We start from the raw sequence: 9,293 nt of genomic DNA on the forward strand, positions 1-9,293 counted from the left end.
TGACTCTTTTTATTATTAAATATGGTGCAAAAAAATTTTTATCGTCGAGAGTATTCTATACCAGTCATCACTGAGTTCGCAATGTGAGTCGTCACCAGTTGAGTGGTAAGTCAGAAGAGATGGAACTCGAATTAATGAACTTGTATTTGTACTTATGTATGTAGTGCTACAATCTTTAATGTATAATCCTCTGATGTTTTCTCTCGGATGTAAACTTTAATTCAACTGCCTATTCTTGAATCAATGAGGCTAATGTCTTCAACTTCTTGCTTGTCGAAGGATCTTTGAAGTCTTCGCCTTAGAGTTTGTTGAAGAATCTTTGAAGTCTTCGGCTTTAATTGCGCTTGTTGAAAAATCTTTAAAGTCTTCGGCTTTGAGCTTTTTGAAGTTCTTCGGCTTGTTGATGAAGTTTTTTGACTTGTACCTATTGAAGTTCTTTGGCTTGTTGAAGTTGAGTTATTTGTGCAAGAATTTCATATAAATTAGCTAAGGATAGACTCACTAACACCCAATCTACATTGATTTTGTGCAAATAATGCTTTACATTCATTAACATCTTTACTTTATTAGACAATACTGAGAGTTATGATGAATGATCTAATTTTGAATGTTTTGATGTAGAATTTTTGATGCTGCAGCATCGAAAAAACAGAATTGATAGTGACAGATTTTTACCCGAAAATTTATTGCACTAAAACGCATATTCACCATTAGATTGAGCTGGGCCCCGTTTTATCCATTTTGGTTGCCCTAAAATTGAGGAGAGGTATAAATGCTTTCATTTTAAGGTTGCCTCCATTCATTCTCATTCTTCATCAAACCCTAGAGAAAACAAGACAAGAGAAGAGGGAAAACCCTTGGAGAGGAACTCGAAGAAGACAACAAAGGGAGTGAATGGCTGCTGTTTTTTCCTCCTTTTTTTCTTCTTTTGTACTCCTTAGTGCACGAGTTTTGTACTTTCTTCTTCTCTTTTCTTGTATGACATTGGTAGCTAAGTTTATTGTAAGAAGGAGGATGTTGTGAACTTATTCTTGGGTTGTAAACTTTGCTTTGGCTTTAATGATGATATATATACTGAGTTGAAGTTGTTTTTAACGTTTTTTTTCAACGTGCTTGGCCAACATATTGCAATACCTCTTTATTAGCTTTTGGAAAATTGTAACAAGGAGTGTTTGGCTTCAAATCATGCTAGATCTACTTGAGTTTAGAGCGTGGGTACTTAGGAATAAGGCTCACCTAGTAAGGTTATAAACTATGCTGATATGCTGTCATGTTTGCCCTAAAACGTAATAGCAGAAAATATTGGAAATCTGGAAAGATTCCATGTCTGTTTAGCCAATATATTACATGGTTAATGTTGTAGCATTGTTTACGTGAGCCCAGAATAAGTCACATAAACTCTTCCCTCTTATCTTTGTTACATTAGTAATTAACCCCATTAAGCTCATTTTCTTGTATAACCAGACTTGATTTTACTTGTCCTATTGACTTGTTTTCTTACTCAGTGAATGCTTTTTGCACTATTTCGTTTTAGTTTCATATGCCACCTTATTAAACATATTTTAAAGTAAAATATTGAAGTGTTTAGTTATCAATCCCTGTGGATACGATCTTTTTTATCACTTGCTACAATAGTTGTGTACACTTGCACATAAGGGTTCTAAATCATACATGTGACGCCCGACTAGAGAGGAGGGATACATGAATGAACCGATATCACATCTGAATGAGAGGGATCCTGAGATCATGGAAGAATGGTCAAGAAAGGCTTAAAATAATTGATAGTCACTACCTATACCAACAAGGTGCACCTTCCTTTTTAGTGGCTCAATCGTAAGAACTCCAAAGTTAAGCGTGCTTGGCTAGGAGCAATCTTGGTTTGAGTAACCTCCTAATTGCTTCACTAGGAAACATATTTCCAGTATAAATCACATTATGTTTCAAATTATCCCAAAAATCCAATTTTATAACACATTCTTTCTCTTCATTAAAAACTCACTATTTCTCTTTCTTATTACCTTACAAGTGGGACCCACAAAACCCCAATCAATTTCTCTCTCCCATTTCCTCTCACCCAATTTCACCTTTTTTTTTTACTTTTATATTTTCTTTATTTTTTATCCAAACTTTCTTTCTCTCTTCCATTCAACACCCCTCGTTATCTTCTTCTTTCTTCCTCCACTCAAAACCCACGACCATCTTCTTTCATTTTCTTCTTCTGCAACTTCTTCCCTCTCTTTTCAATTTCCTTTCTTTGTTTTCCTTTTTCTCTTATGAAATTTTCTCCCGCCTACAAGGTTTTCCTTAATTTGTACCGAAGAAACACAAATTAACTTCTTTTCAAATCTGCTTCCAATTTATAGCCATTACAAAACCAACGGTTTCTTCATAAAATTTCTACCATAAAACCCAACGAAATCGTACATCCTCTGTAAAATCGAACCTCATAAATTCATCTTTCATCCTTATCTAAGAATAACAAACATTATCAGTTCTTAATCTCAAGAAAGACCAAGAAATCTCAAAGAAATCTTTATTACATAAAACCCACGATTTTACACTACCAAAAATCCTAGAACTTAGGGATTCTAAAGCTTAAATCTCTAGAACTTACCCAAATTTCAACCTCCAACTCAGCAATGGTTCAAAATGACATCAATTTCTCCTCTATTAAACAAGCTCCTTTCCCTCTCTTTTTTTTTTCTCTGTTTTTCTAGGTCTCTTACCTTTCAGTCTTCTCTTTTTTTTTCTTTTCTTCCCCCTTTTTCCTTAACACGCCACACACACCAAAACCCACACCAACACACACGTGCCCCTCAAAAATACCAAATTTCTTTTTTTTTTCACCAAAAGACCAAAATGCCCTTATTCCAAATTTCTTTGTTTCTTGTTTTTTTTAACAAATGACAAACATGTCCTTACAAGATGATATCAGAGCCAAACATCTCCCAGTACGATGTGGTTCGAGGACGAACCAAAGCGGAAGTTGGTGGGCATGTAACGCTCGACTAGAGAGGAGAGGTACATGAATAAACCAATACCACATTCGAATGAGAGGGATCTTGAGACCATAAAAGCATGGTTAAGAATACTTAAAAGAAATGATAGTTACTATCTATGCTAACATGGTGCACCTTCCTTTTTGGTGGTTCAATCGTAAGAACTCCAAAGTTAAGCGTGCTTGGCTTGACAAGACAGTGGCGCGGTCAGTTCTGAATCCTGGGCCTGTGGCGATACAGTATGTTTGTAATTATTAAACAATTTATTTTAATAAAGAGTTTTTTTTTTTTTGCATTACTCATATTCCAATAAACTAAGATCCAATGTTATATAATATAACGAGAACATTATATAATTGATATACAGTATATATTTAATATACAGTGTATCTATGTGATACACAGTATATAATTAATATACCGTATATATTCGATATACATGTGAATAATGTTTTAGTAATAACCCAAATGGTTTCTAGTACATGGATAAGATTAGGTACCTTATCTTGGTAACACTATAGATACAACCCACTTTGTAATAGTTATAAACGACTCTATCCAAGTCGTTCATATGGAGACATATGAGTGGGGGTATCCTATACAATGAGTTTGTATAAGACTGAACTGCAAAATAATTAATCATTGGCTCTAACACTGTTAGTCAATGGATTGTTATCTCATAGGATGACCAGGTAATTCGATCTTAATCTTGAGCGAGTTATGGACTCCTACCTATAATGGATCGTCCTTTGATTTGTATGGGTGAGAGTGGCTTGGGTTACCGGCTCAATAGGGGCCCCACCCTCTTACTGGCCCGAGAGGGATTTCTGTTTAATGGTCAGACAATAAACATGTTGTTCATTAGATAATCGGTCGTATTTAAGGTGAAAGAGGTAACTCAGGGGTAAAACGGTAATTTGACCCAACTGTAGTTACGAACACTCGTGAAAGATTGATTTACTATTAATGGTCAAAATTTGTGGACACAAAATATTCTACAATGAGAAGAGTGCAGTTGTGGGTCTGTAGTGGAGTGACCGATAGTTAACGAATGTGGATTAATTTGGTTTATTAGTTTAATCAATTAATCTCGTATCGTTGGAGCTTCTAATCTATAGGCCCATTAGGTCCCTTTGCCAGCTCACAACGGGTAAAACGAGGATCAATAATTTTTAAAGAATTTGAAATGTTCAAATTATATATAAAGGAATGTATATAATGTATATAATGATGCATTATATATATATAGTTTATTTTGAATAAATATTCAAATATTAAACTATATATATTACGAGATAAATATTTGAATAGGATTCAAATAATATCAATTGGATTTATATTAAAACTATAGGTTATGCAAAAGAGATGCATTTGAGTATGATTCAAATATAATTAAATATATGTCTCCAAGAGATAGCTTGGGTGGTTTGGGGGCTTCATGAGGTCTTGGGTTCAAGCCACAAGCAACGCAACTCCACCAAGCAATGACTCATTGACCAAACAATGACCCCTTGCGTATGTACGGGTATGGGGACAATGATATTTAATTGAAGGTTAACAACTAATTGTTAATTATTTATTTAATTAATTAATATTTTGATTTAATTAATTATTAATTTTATTATTAATTAAATAATAATTAACTCCCCTGCAATTTTGAAAGGGAGTGGAGAGTGGTGACGTGGGGAGTTCCTCCACGTCACTCTTCGTTAAATGCAGAAGTGGTTCTACATTTGAGCTTCTTCTTCCCCGGAAAAAGAAAATAGAAGGTTACTCACTTTACCTCTCTCAATTCTCTACATCCTTTTTGGTTCCTACAAATCGATTCCTCACTGGAGACTAGCAAGGAAGACTTGTATGTAGTGTTGATTGGTTGACGTGAAAAAAAGGTTATTCAAAGGTAATCAAACTCTCCTCCCTGTATTTTTTCTCTGTTCTGTGTTTTTCAATTTAAAAGGAGAAATCGAACACAAGCCATAACTTGCTTCCACTAGGGATTCAATCCCTTCGGATCCAACTCTCGAAGTCTTGTAGTATTTGATTCTTTGAGTCTTCAATCTTTCAAGTCTTCAACTCTTGTTGTCTTTAGATGCTTGCGGATGATTCAGAATGCTATGACAGCTCTAAATCTCCAATTCTTATGAGTCCTTCTAAATCACTCAAATGAGGGATGACCCATTCTATTTATAGAGTTTTGGTAGGTCATATATGAGCCATGAGCTTTATGGGTTTGAGCCTAATCACCATATGGATTGATCCAATTAGCCAATGTCATCGGACGACCATAAGAAATACACTTGGCATAATTTTATTTGTCGATTTAGAATTAACATAAGACACATGTAAATTTGTGATTGGTCATTCAATATAATTTTAAAGTAATGATGTGTCATTTAATCATTGGCCAAAATTTCTCCTTCAACAAATGCCCCTTTTTGAGATTTATGCATGTATATGTGTGTGGATCTAAAAAAAAGTAATATGAGAAATTTGACCAAAATATGAGTAAGGTTCATAACATAATTTTGATTTAATGTACATATTGTTGGGACTTATGCCCTAAAGTCTCATAATTAATAAATATTTTATTATTTACTTGAAAAATAAGTATTTAACTATTTTGATTTTTTTATGCAATATCTATTATATTTCCATTTTCATGAAAATCCAAGGTTATGAATGTAATCTTGGTTAGTATGCAGTTGATATACAAGAAAATTGTGTTCAAGTTATAACCTAAAGAGTCTATAGTATATGGTTAAGATTAGGTGCCCTGTTCTAGTAACACTAGGACCTACCTTGTAAATGTTACAGATGATTTGATCCAGATCATTTATGTGGAGACGTGTGACTGAGGTTATCATATACAATAAGTTTGTATAAGACTGAACAACGAAATACTTAATCTTTCTTTATAAATCCGTTAAAAGATAACGTAAGTATTTCACAGAATGATCATATTCGACTCGATCTTAATTGTGAGTGATTTATGAACTCCTGCTTGTGCGACATGTTCTTTGATTTACATGGGTGAGAATGACTTTTACAGCGGATTCAATAAGCCTACTATTTTAGGGACTTGACCAAATAGAAAACTAGGAATATAATGTCACAAGATGAAATTCACTCATTCATGTTATAGGATAAGTAGATAAGTAATTCTCTTAAGTTCTGATTATGGACTTGAACAATGAGGCCTCATCCTCTCAATTGTGCGGGAGGAACTTAGTTTATAATTGGATAATAAACAAATTGTTCATTAGAAGATCAGTAGTACTTAAGGTATAAGATGTAATTACAGGAGTAAAACAGACTTTTGACGTAGTTGTAATTTTCGAACAACTCATGAAGAGTCGAATTGCATGTAGTAATGAACATAATTGTCCTACAGTATATAAAAGTGCAACTCCGGGTTTATAGTGGAGTACAAGTTAATAATGAAATTAATTAATTAATGAGTTTAATAATTAATTTTGTATAATTGAAGCTTATAAACTGTAAGTCCATAAGGTCCCATTGCTAGCTCACAAGAACATTAATGAATTAATTATATAATTAATTCATTAATGTTGAAAGAAAATTGAATTTGAAATGTTCAAATTCAAATTTAATTATTTAATGTATTTGGATACATCAAATAATAAAAGGAATATGAATTAATGTAGTTGATACATTAAACATAAAAATTATATTTTTATAATATTAAGATATGTTAATAAAATAGTTATTTGAATAAGATTCAAATAATATAAAATTTTAATATATGAGATATTAAAATATTTTATTTGGCTAAAGATATTGTCCTAATGTATTTGATACATATAAAGGAAAATTATATTTTATTATTATATGAGATATACTAATAAAATATTTATTCGAATAAGATTGGGTAAAATACACTTTTAGTCCCTAAGTTTGAGGATAGGTTTCTATTTAGTCCCTAAGTTTCAAAAAGTGATAGTTTAGTCCCTGACCTTTAGAAAATGGTTCTAAATAGTCCTAAAGCTAAACCTCTGTTAATATCACTAACGGAATGCTGATACCTTTCGAGGTCCTAGGTGACATTTGCTGATGTTTTAAAAGAAAAACAAATAGTTGTTTGTAACTCTTACGTGCCCTTTAAAAAAATAGAAAAAATTGTGGTATTTGACCAAGAAAAAAGGAAGAGAAAACGTAGAGAGAATCATATTGGAATATGAACGGACTGAGCAAGAAAAAGGGAAGGAAGACTTGAACGGACTGATGTGTTGCGTCGACAAAACTTTGTTCACTACAGTATTCAAGAAGGTAAAATTTCTCTGCAAAGCTAAGAAGACACAAATTTGTTCACTTCCTCTTAGTAACGTTCCAAAGGAGGTAAGGAAAACTTAAAAATTTTTCTTACTTGTTATTAAAAACAATCATTACTAATACTTTCGACCTTTTTTGAAAATAGAATTTTGTTTTAGTGACAGAGGTTTTGTTTGTTAGGATTTTGCTAAAACTGAACGTGTGTTTTGTATTCCATTTTGTTTTTATTTTAATGCAGAAAACTGGATGAGGTTGGGAAAGATAAGAAATTGAAGGTTGGGAAAGAAAATGAAGAGAGAGGGGGTTGGGGAAGAAAATGAAGAAAGCGAGAGAGTTAAGGAAGAAAATGTAGAAAGGGAGGGGAATTAGGGAAGAAAATGAAGTTAGTGATACTGAAAGCGAGTTTAGTGAGTCATCTGATGATGAAGAATAACCTGAGGAGCTAATGTTAATGTTGAGAATTACGATGATGTTGAGTCCAATTATGTCTGATCCAATGACTTTGATACCCTTGTATCTTCTGATGGAGAAAATGAGCCAAGATATACTTAGTTTAGGGTAGATGCTGAAAGAAGGAAGGTCCAATTCCAAGTTGTTCAAGAATAGTGACTTTGATGATGTACATTTTGTAGTTGGGATGAAATTTACCAATATGTTTTTTTACTCTGATACTTATATATTGATTTCATGTATTTTTTTTTCTCCTTTTTATTGATTAAATTATTGTTTAACTTATCTTATCAGGGATTAATGCTTATCTTTGATCATTTGTATCCAAATATTGATCATAGGTTTTGTGTGAGATATTTATATTCATGTTGGGTGTGTTGCACTAAACTCGTAGTTTGTATTTATGTAGAAATAAATGTATATTCAATAAAGTTTTATTCAATAAATTTGTTGTTGAATTCATAGCATTGCATTGTCCAAAATGCAATAAACTAAACATCTAAGGTTATTTTAATGTAACCAGGACAGTATATATATTTGGTATATATTTGATATACCCTTGATATACGAGTGGATAATGTCCCGTGAATAACCTAAAGGGTCTATAGTATATGGATAAGGCTGGGTACCTTATCCTGGCAACACTATGGATACGACCCACTTTGTAAATGTTACAGACGACTCTATCTAGGTCGTTCGTGTGGAGACATGCGAGGGGGGTATCCTATATAATGAGTTTGTATAAGACTGGACTGCGAAATAAACAATCTTTACATGTAACGTCGTTGACTAACAGATTGCTATTTCATAGAAGGACCAAACAACTCATTCTCAATCTGAGTGAGTTAGAGACTCCTGCCCGGAGGGCTCATCTTTTGATCTGTATGGGTGAGAGTGGCTCGAAACGCCGACTCAATATTCCTACCATTTTGGGGACGAGACCGAGTGGGGAGCTGGGAACATAACTTCACAAGATGAAATTCACTCCTCCCCGACCTTAGGGGAGTAGATGAACGTTCTCTTAAATGCTGACTCCGGGACTTGAACAAGAGGCCCTACCCTCTCACTGACCCGAGAAGGACTTCCGGTTATTGGTCGGACCATAACCGTTCATTAGAGGAGTAGTGATATTTAAAGAGCAAGATGTAACACAGGGGTAAAATGGTAATTTGACCCATCTGTGGTTACAAACACTCGTGAAGGATTGACTTGTCATTTTATGGTCGTATATCCATGGACACGAAAACATTCTGCAGTGAGAAGAGTGCAACTGTGGGTCTTTAGTGGAGTGACACGTAGTTAACGAATGTTGATTAACTCGGTCAATGAGTTTGACAGATTAATCTCGTATGGTTGGAGCTTCTGATCTGTAGGTCCATTAGATCCCCTTGCTAGCTCATAACGGGTAAAACAAGGATCAAGATTTTGGAAGAATTTGAACTGTTCAAATTTCTCAAGGGAATATATGTATATTGATAAATTATAATATATAGTTAATTCTAAATTAAAACTATATATTATGAGATAAATTATTTGAATGAGATTCAAATAAAA

This window comes from Momordica charantia (genome assembly GCF_013281855.1).
Source record: "Momordica charantia cultivar OHB3-1 chromosome 4 unlocalized genomic scaffold, Mcharantia_2.0 BLBB01000004.1, whole genome shotgun sequence".
NCBI classification, from domain to species: domain Eukaryota; kingdom Viridiplantae; phylum Streptophyta; class Magnoliopsida; order Cucurbitales; family Cucurbitaceae; genus Momordica; species Momordica charantia.